General features: G+C 31.9%; 2 non-coding genes across 2 annotated transcripts in view; both read right to left on the bottom strand.

The window, feature by feature from the left end:
• Window positions 1-5739: 5739 nt before the first annotated feature.
• On the bottom strand, window positions 5740-9696 carry LOC138914314 (large subunit ribosomal RNA). Its single transcript, XR_011420172.1, has one exon. It is a non-coding gene; the product is annotated as a large subunit ribosomal RNA (ribosomal RNA).
• A 398-nt stretch (window positions 9697-10094) lies between these two features.
• LOC138914316 (5.8S ribosomal RNA) overlaps window positions 10095-10170 on the bottom strand; it is a 179-nt gene continuing 103 nt past the window's right edge. The window contains exon 1 of the ribosomal RNA XR_011420174.1: window positions 10095-10170. This exon is cut by the window's right edge and continues 103 nt beyond it. This is a non-coding gene — a ribosomal RNA (5.8S ribosomal RNA).

Raw genomic sequence — 10170 nt, 5'->3', positions numbered from 1 at the left:
TACGATCTGCATGTTATCTAGAGTTTCAACCAATATAACGATCTTGCGATCGCTTGGTTTTAGCCTAATAAAAGCACATGTCCCATAAGGTTCATGTTTTTAATTGCATGTATTAGCTCTAGAATTACCACAGTTTATCCAAAGTAACTGTTACGATCTAAGAACCATAACTGATATAATGAGCCTTTTGGCGGTTTCACTTTTAATTCGTGTGTACTTAGACATGCATGGCTTAATCTTTGAGACAAGCATATAACTACTGGCAGGATCAACCAGAATAATGTTTTCGTTCATATTTCATTCATATTTTTTGAATAGAAATTAGTAATATAAATATAATAGATTTTTATTTCCATTTTATATGTTCGGTTTTTTCTTAAATATTGATTTTAATTCAATATTTTTTTTTTTGCTTTGTGAAATAATTCTATTTTAATTCGAATACGGCCATTTTTATATGGCATTCGTATACGTTCTTTAATTTTTACTTGTTTCGCCACTAATATAACAAGTTTATAATTGATGTTAAAGAAAAAGTACAACTTTTTTATAACACAATTTTCAATATATATGTTCTTTCTATAAGTTTTATATATTATATATACATATTTCATTCTAAAATATCATTTTTGTTCAACATACATAATTATTGTATCCACACATGTACAATTTTTGTTTAACCAATATAAATATTGAGTTAAATCATTTGCATTTTGATGATAAATTTAAAATTTATCTTTTCCATATAACTCTCTGGTAATATATGATATAAAACCGAGCGCATATGAAATTATTTTGATCACTAATATTGCAATTATATTTTATTATAATGCTTTTTGTAAACACATTGTACCGGCAAGCGATACTCTGTGCCCAAACGACAGGGGATATAATAATTTAATATAAATTATCATATATACCTGCCACCAAAGATTAACGATAAAAGTCGGAAACAATTTGTTATTCTATATATAATAGAAACTTGACCTCTGTTTCACCTTATTATCATGGGTTTATAATATTAACCGCGTAGCCAAGTCTTATTTCATTTAAGAAACAAATTTATACGGATAATATTTTGATTTTAATATATGTTGTTCTATTGATAACAAAAGTATATATTATAATATATTTTGTTCAATAGTAGATGGACTACTTACTGTACCATCCTTATTTTTTATTATTATTGATATACATTATATTGACAACAGCATATGATATTCATATGGTTTGTTCAATAATTAATTGGTGGACAACCACTGACCATCCTATAGTAGTTTTTGGCCACGACGTCTAAATATCGAAATTATTTAATTCCGTTTGCCACCCATACGATAGATATTAACTATCTATAATAATAATGTGTACGCATAAAATATTATATGTATATATATAGACCAACAGACAAGCACTTCACCCTATAGTAGTTTTGGCCACGACGTCTATATATCGGGCATATTAATTCTCTTTGCCACCCAACCAAAGATATTCACTTTTTTATATAAAGTATTATTTGATCATATTAATATAACCAATTATTTCTGCCATATTTCATATAATTTCTTTATGAATTATTTTTTGGTCATATCCATATAATCTATATGCCGTATCCATATAATGAATACGGCATATCCATACAACTAGCCATATTTGTATGTCAATGTATATTTTATTATACATTTTTTTTCTTTATACATATAATATGGTATTTCCATATCGCTATAATTGAATTATATGTATAAGATATCATTTATATATAGCATTGCCAAAATAATATGATAAACATAAATTTTGAACAATACGGCCGGTCGGCGAGCACTGCCTCCCTATATATGTTTTTGGCCACGACGTCTAAATATTGGGTATTTTTCGTACTGCGGCCCCGGTGTATGTAAATTGGGCATATTTCGTACTGATGCCAACATATCTATATGACTCATTATTTTCTTCCATATCAATATAACTTCTTTTATTTCCATATTCAAGTAATTTCTTTATTTGGCATATCAATAAATATATTTTTTGGTCATATTTATATAATCTATATGCCGTATCCATATAATGAATACGGCATATCCATACAACTAGCCATATTTGTATGTCAATGTATATTTTATTATACATTTTTTTTCTTTATACATATAATATGGTATTTCCATATCGCTATAATTGAATTATATGTATAAGATATCATTTATATATAGCATTGCCAAAATAATATGATAAACATAAATTTTGAACAATACGGCCGGTCGGCGAGCACTGCCTCCCTATATATGTTTTTGGCCACGACGTCTAAATATTGGGTATTTTTCGTACTGCGGCCCCGGTGTATGTAAATTGGGCATATTTCGTACTGATGCCAACATATCTATATGACTCATTATTTTCTTCCATATCAATATAACTTCTTTTATTTCCATATTCAAGTAATTTCTTTATTTGGCATTTCTATTTATATTTTTTTTTGGTCATATTTATATACTATATATGCCGTTTCCATATAATGAATACGGCATATCCATACAACTAGCCATATTTGTATGTCAATGTATATTTTATTATACATTTTTTTTCTTTATACATATAATATGGTATTTCCATATCGCTATAATTGAATTATATGTATAAGATATCATTTATATATAGCATTGCCAAAATAATATGATAAACATAAATTTTGAACAATACGGCCGGTCGGCGAGCACTGCCTCCCTATATATGTTTTTGGCCACGACGTCTAAATATTGGGTATTTTTCGTACTGCGGCCCCGGTGTATGTAAATTGGGCATATTTCGTACTGATGCCAACATATCTATATGACTCATTATTTTCTTCCATATCAATATAACTTCTTTTATTTCCATATTCAAGTAATTTCTTTATTTGCCATATCAATATAAAATATTTTTTGGTCATATTTATATAATCTATATGCCGTATCCATATAATGAATACGGCATATCCATACAACTAGCCATATTTGTATGTCAATGTATATTTTATTATACATTTTTTTTCTTTATACATATAATATGGTATTTCCATATCGCTATAATTGAATTATATGTATAAGATATCATTTATATATAGCATTGCCAAAATAATATGATAAACATAAATTTTGAACAATACGGCCGGTCGGCGAGCACTGCCTCCCTATATATGTTTTTGGCCACGACGTCTAAATATTGGGTATTTTTCGTACTGCGGCCCCGGTGTATGTAAATTGGGCATATTTCGTACTGATGCCAACATATCTATATGACTCATTATTTTCTTCCATATCAATATAACTTCTTTTATTTCCATATTCAAGTAATTTCTTTATTTGCCATATCAATATAAAATATTTTTTGGTCATATTTATATAATCTATATGCCGTATCCATATAATGAATACGGCATATCCATACAACTAGCCATATTTGTATGTCAATGTATATTTTATTATACATTTTTTTTCTTTATACATATAATATGGTATTTCCATATCGCTATAATTGAATTATATGTATAAGATATCATTTATATATAGCATTGCCAAAATAATATGAAAAACATAAATTTTGAACAATACGGCCGGTCGGCGAGCACTGCCTCCCTATATATGTTTTTGGCCACGACGTCTAAATATTGGGTATTTATCGTACTGCGGCTCCGGTGTATGTAAATTGGGCATATTTCGTACTGATGCCACCATATCCATATAACTTATTTTTTGTTCTATATCTATATAATTAATTTTTTTCCATACCTATAACTATTAAACTAATTTTTTTCCATATCCATACTTGAACTTATTATTTTTCCCATATCCATATAACTCGTTTTTTCCATATCCACACTAGAATTTAGTATTTATCCCATATCCATATAAATCATTATTTACCATATCAATATAATAATATTTTTCATATTCATACTAGAACTTATTATTTCTTTAATATTCATATAACTCAATATTTTTTCATATCCATACTAGAACTTATTCTTTTCCCATATCCATACTAGAACTTATAAATTTTCCCATATCCATATAACTAATTTTTTTCATATCCATACTAGAACCTAATTTTTCTTCCTATATCCATATAACTTATTATTTACTATTACAATATAATTAATTTTTTCCATATCCATACTAGAGCTTATTATCTCTTCAATATCCATAAAACTCAATATTTTTTCATATCCATACTAGAACTGATTATTTTTCCCATATCCATACTAGAACTCAGTATTCTTCCCATATCCATACTACAACTTAGTATTTTTCCCATATGCATATAACTCATTATTTAGCATATCAATATAACTAATTTTTTTCCATATCCATACTAGAACTTATTATTTCTTTAATATCCATATAACTCAATATTTTTTTATATCCATACTAGAACTTATTATTTTTCCCATATCCATACTAGAACTTATAAATTTTCCCATAATCATATAACTAATTTTTTTCATATCCATACTAGAACATTAAATTTTTTGCCATATCTATATAACTCATTTTATTCCATATCCATACTAGAACTTATTATTTCTTTAATATCCATATAACTCAATATTTTTTCATATCCATACTAGAACTTATCATTTTTCCCATATTCATATAACTCATTTTTCCATATCCATACTAGAACTCTGTATTCTTTTCCATATCCATATAACTCATTTTTTTTTCATATCCATACTAGAACTTATTATTTTTCCCATATCCACATAACTCATTTTTTTCATATCCATACTAGAACTTGTTATTTTTCCCATATCCATATAACTCATTTTTTTCATATCCATACTAGAACTTAATATTATTTTCATATCCATATAACTCATGTTTGGACTTGGAATATTTTTATACACGTCACTAATAGGATGACGATTCAATCATCTATTTTAAGAGGAACATTGACTTGCATATGTCTCTTACTTGCATGTTCGGACTTAGAATATTTTTATACACGTCACTAATAGGATGACGATTCAGTTGGCTACCTTAAGAGGTACATATACTTGCATATGTCTCTTACTTGTATGTTCGGACTTAGAATATTTTTATACACGTCACTAATAGGATGACGATTCAGTTGGCTACCTTAAGAGGTACATATACTTGCATATGTCTCTTATTTGCATGTTCGGACTTAGAATATTTTTATACGCGTCACTAATAGGATGACGATTCAGTTGGCTACCTTAAGAGGTACATATACTTGCATATGTCTCTTATTTGCATGTTCGGACTTAGAATATTTTTATACGCGTCACTAATAGGATGACGATTCAGTTGGCTACCTTAAGAGGTACATATACTTGCATATGTCTCTTACTTGTATGTTCGGACTTAGAATATTTTTATACACGTCACTAATAGGATGACGATTCAGTTGGCTACCTTAAGAGGTACATATACTTGCATATGTCTCTTACTTGTATGTTCGGACTTAGAATATTTGTATACACGTCACTAATAGGATGACGATTCAGTTGGCTACCTTAAGAAGTACATATACTTGCATATGTCTCTTATTTGCATGTTCGGACTTAGAATATTTTTATACGCGTCACTAATAGGATGACGATACATATGGCTACCATTGTTAAATATATTTAAATAAAATTTATTTAAATATAATTATTATTTTATATATATATATTTTATATATATATATATTCTGACTTAAAAAAGCCAAACAAAATAAACACAATTAAATTTATGTTTATTATCGAATCATCAAGCAAAGGATAAGCTTCAGTGGATCGCAGTATGGCAGCTGCTCAACCACTTACAACACCTTGCCTGTTACAAAAGTCGTTTACAATTGATTCTAGGCTTTGTCATTGTATTAAATAATGCTTTTATATGTAACTAGCGCGGCATCAGGTGATCGAAGATCCTCCCAATTTACTATGTTACAAATTACATTGGCATCACATCCATTGTCGTTTATAAAGTAAATTATAAACTTTAAATGGTTTAGAAGCCATACAATGCAAATTGCCCCTTATTTATCATTGCAGTCCAGCACGGATACGACCTTAGAGGCGTTCAGGCATAATCCAACGGACGTAGCGTCATACCACTGTTCGCTCGAACAAGTATTGTGCCATTGGTCCGTACCTGCGGTTCCTCTCGTACTACGCAGGAATGCTGTCGCAACAACGTTTTGTCATTAGTAGGGTAAAACTAACCTGTCTCACGACGGTCTAAACCCAGCTCACGTTCCCTTGCATGGGTGAACAATCCAACGCTTGGTGAATTTTGCTTCACAATGATAGGAAGAGCCGACATCGAAGGATCAAAAAGCGACGTCGCTATGAACGCTTGGCCGCCACAAGCCAGTTATCCCTATGGTAACTTTTCTGACACCTCTTGTTAAAAACTCTTTAAACCAAAAGGATCGATAGGCCGAGCTTTTGCTGTCCCTGTGTGTACTGAACACCGAGATCAAGTCAGCATTTGCCCTTTTGCTCTATGTGTGGTTTCTGTCCGCACTGAGCTGGCCTTGGGACACCTCCGTTATTATTTGAGAGATGTACCGCCCCAGTCAAACTCCCTACCTGGCAATGTCCTTGAATTGGATCATACCTGAGTAATTGGAGTTATACCAAATTTTCAAATCAAAAATACATAAATGCACCGTTTTATTAAAGAATTTGTTTGCGATTATATAACAAACTCGTGATACTTTGATCAAGAAGCTTGCATCAAAACCCAATACCATAAGATATAATAAATATATCCGTATAATGGCTAGGAAATGATACACGTTCCATTTAATCAAGTAAGTAAGGAAACAATAAGAGTAGTGGTATTTCATTGACGATACCAAACCGAAGTCTAATATCTCCCACTTATTCTACACCTCTTATGTCTCCTTACACTGCCAGATTAGAGTCAAGCTCAAAAGGGTCTTCTTTCCCCGCTAATTATTCCAAGCCCGTTCCCTTGGCTGTGGTTTCGCTAGATAGTAGATAGGGACAGTAGGAATCTCGTTAATCCATTCATGCGCGTCACTAATTAGATGACGAGGCATTTGGCTACCTTAAGAGAGTCATAGTTACTCCCGCCGTTGACCCGCGCTTACTTGAATTTCTTCACTTTGACATTCAGAGCACTGGGCAGAAATCACATTGTGTCAACACCCGCTAGGGCCATCACAATGCTTTGTTTTAATTAGACAGTCGGATTCCCCAAGTCCGTGCCAGTTCTGAATTGATTGTTAATTGATAATCGTTATAATTAATAAGAACTAATTGGTTTGACCCAATTAGTATTCTTAAAAATTTTAGCAAGAAAGTTCCACAATTGGCTACGTAACTAACTATCCGGGGAACAAGTAACTAACATAAATGCTAGAAACTCTATTTACCCAGAACGAGCACATAAACCATGTTATTGTTTCCCAATCAAGCCCGACTATCTCAATCTTCAGAGCCAATCCTTATCCCGAAGTTACGGATCTAATTTGCCGACTTCCCTTACCTACATTATTCTATCGACTAGAGACTCTTCACCTTGGAGACCAGCTGCGGATATTGGTACGGCCTGTTGAGAAGTTTGCGTGTCCCCACCATAAATTTTCAAGGTCCGAGGAGAAAATATCGACACAACAGTATATGTCATGCTCTTCTAGCCCATCTACCATATCTCTCTGCGAAAGACTTCCATGGTAGTACGGCTATAAAACAGAAAAGAAAACTCTTCCGATATCTCTCGACGGCTTCTTTATGGTCGTTCCTGTTGCCAGGATGAGCACGAGGCCCATATTTAATAACAAACGGATACTCAACAGGTTACGGAATTGGAACCGTATTCCCTTTCGTTCAAAATTATTCAAGTATATTATATTAGCTTGATTTGTATATATTGCGTTTTTGGTTTTACTTGAAAATTTTCGGCTTTCGCCTTGAACTTAGGACCGACTAACTCGTGATCAACCACTGTTCACACGAAACCCTTCTCCACTTCAGTCCTCCAAGGTCTCATTCGATTATTTGCTACTACCACCAAGATCTGTACCAATGGCAGCTCCATGCAGGCTTACGCCAAACACTTCTACGCATACCATTGTACCTTCCTACTCACTAAAGTTTCAAAATTTATATCACAAGTAATATAAATCATCTACTTTAGCGGTAATGTATAGGTATACAACTTAAGCGCCATCCATTTTAAGGGCTAGTTGCTTCGGCAGGTGAGTTGTTACACACTCCTTAGCGGATTTCGACTTCCATGATCACCGTCCTGCTGTTTTAAGCAACCAACGCCTTTCATGGTATCTGCATGAGTTGTTAATTTGGGCACCGTAACATTACGTTTGGTTCATCCCACAGCGCCAGTTCTGCTTACCAAAAGTGGCCCACTGGGCACATTATATCATAACCTTAAACTTCATATCAAGAAAGTTAAGGTTCTTACCCATTTAAAGTTTGAGAATAGGTTAAGATCGTTTCGACCCTAAGGCCTCTAATCATTCGCTTTACCAGATAAGATTATTTTATATAATATTAAAATGCACCAGCTATCCTGAGGGAAACTTCGGAAGGAACCAGCTACTAGATGGTTCGATTGGTCTTTCGCCCCTATACTCAATTCTGACAATCGATTTGCACGTCAGAACTGTTTCGGTCTTCCATCAGGGTTTCCCCTGACTTCAACCTGATCAAGTATAGTTCACCATCTTTCGGGTCACAGCATATATGCTCAAGGTACGTTCCAGTTAGAGGCATAAATAATATAAATATCATTATACATAACTATATAGAACGCCCCGGGATTGTGTTAATTAGCTATAAATAGTTAAAAAACTAATCCCATTATTAGTCAAGTTAATTACGCTATTAGGTTTATATCCCAATAACTTGCACATATGTTAGACTCCTTGGTCCGTGTTTCAAGACGGGTCCCGAAGGTATCCTGAATCTTTCGCATTGTTAATCCTACAAGTGCATATAATAAACACAAAAATCAATGATAATCATGCCATTATATAATTCCGAAAAATTAACGCACTGTATTCATATAAATCTATCAGCACTTTATCAAATTAATAACATTTATTCTGTGTTAAAATGCAAGCAATTTAATTTGAATAAACTATAAGTTATATTTTATGATAAATTTGGTATGCTAATAGATTACAATGTCCTTATATGGAAAAAATGCACACTATTATCATAATATTGTTTAAATATTACAATTTTAATGATGAATTTTCCATAACGGATATTCAGGTTCATCGGGCTTAACCTCTAAGCAGTTTCACGTACTGTTTAACTCTCTATTCAGAGTTCTTTTCAACTTTCCCTCACGGTACTTGTTTACTATCGGTCTCATGGTTATATTTAGTTTTAGATGGAGTTTACCACCCACTTAGTGCTGCACTATCAAGCAACACGACTCTTTGGAAACATCATCTAGTAATCATTAACGTTATACGGGCCTGGCACCCTCTATGGGTAAATGGCCTCATTTAAGAAGGACTTAAATCGTTAATTTCTCATACTAGAATATTGACGCTCCATACACTGCATCTCACATTTGCCATATAGACAAAGTGACTTAGTGCTGAACTGATTTCTTTTCGCTCGCCGCTACTAAGAAAATCCTTGTTAGTTTCTTTTCCTCCCCTAATTAATATGCTTAAATTCAGGGGGTAGTCCCATATGAGTTGAGGTTGTATATAACTTTTATTTGCAATTAATTCTTTATATATAATGATAAAACATTTTATTAAATTCGTTTAAAGCTGACGTATATATATATTAATGGCATTTATTTGTAACGAATTAACGAAGAATAATAATATTGTCAACGTTTTTCATATTTCAAATCATTAATAAGAGACAATTCTAGATAATATTTTATGCTAGACATTTCTCAGTATTATTTGATTGAAAAAGAAAATATTCCTCTTCGTTTTTCTCAAAGTTTAATTACTATTGTGAGATAATGTTTTTCATATATTTGTTAATATTATGAATAAAATAATTAAATTATTTTTATCCAATAATATACCATATGCTTATAAAATTTTATTATAAAATTTGTATAAACAACTTAATTAGCATAGTCTTACAACCCTCAACCATATGTAGTCCAAGCAGCACTATAAAATTAATTAAAGTACATAACAGCATGGACTGCGATATGC

The sequence above is a fragment of the Drosophila takahashii genome, unplaced genomic scaffold, assembly GCF_030179915.1.
Source record: "Drosophila takahashii strain IR98-3 E-12201 unplaced genomic scaffold, DtakHiC1v2 scaffold_179, whole genome shotgun sequence".
Lineage (NCBI taxonomy): Eukaryota > Metazoa > Arthropoda > Insecta > Diptera > Drosophilidae > Drosophila > Drosophila takahashii.
This window is presented reverse-complemented; position numbering and strand designations above follow the sequence as displayed.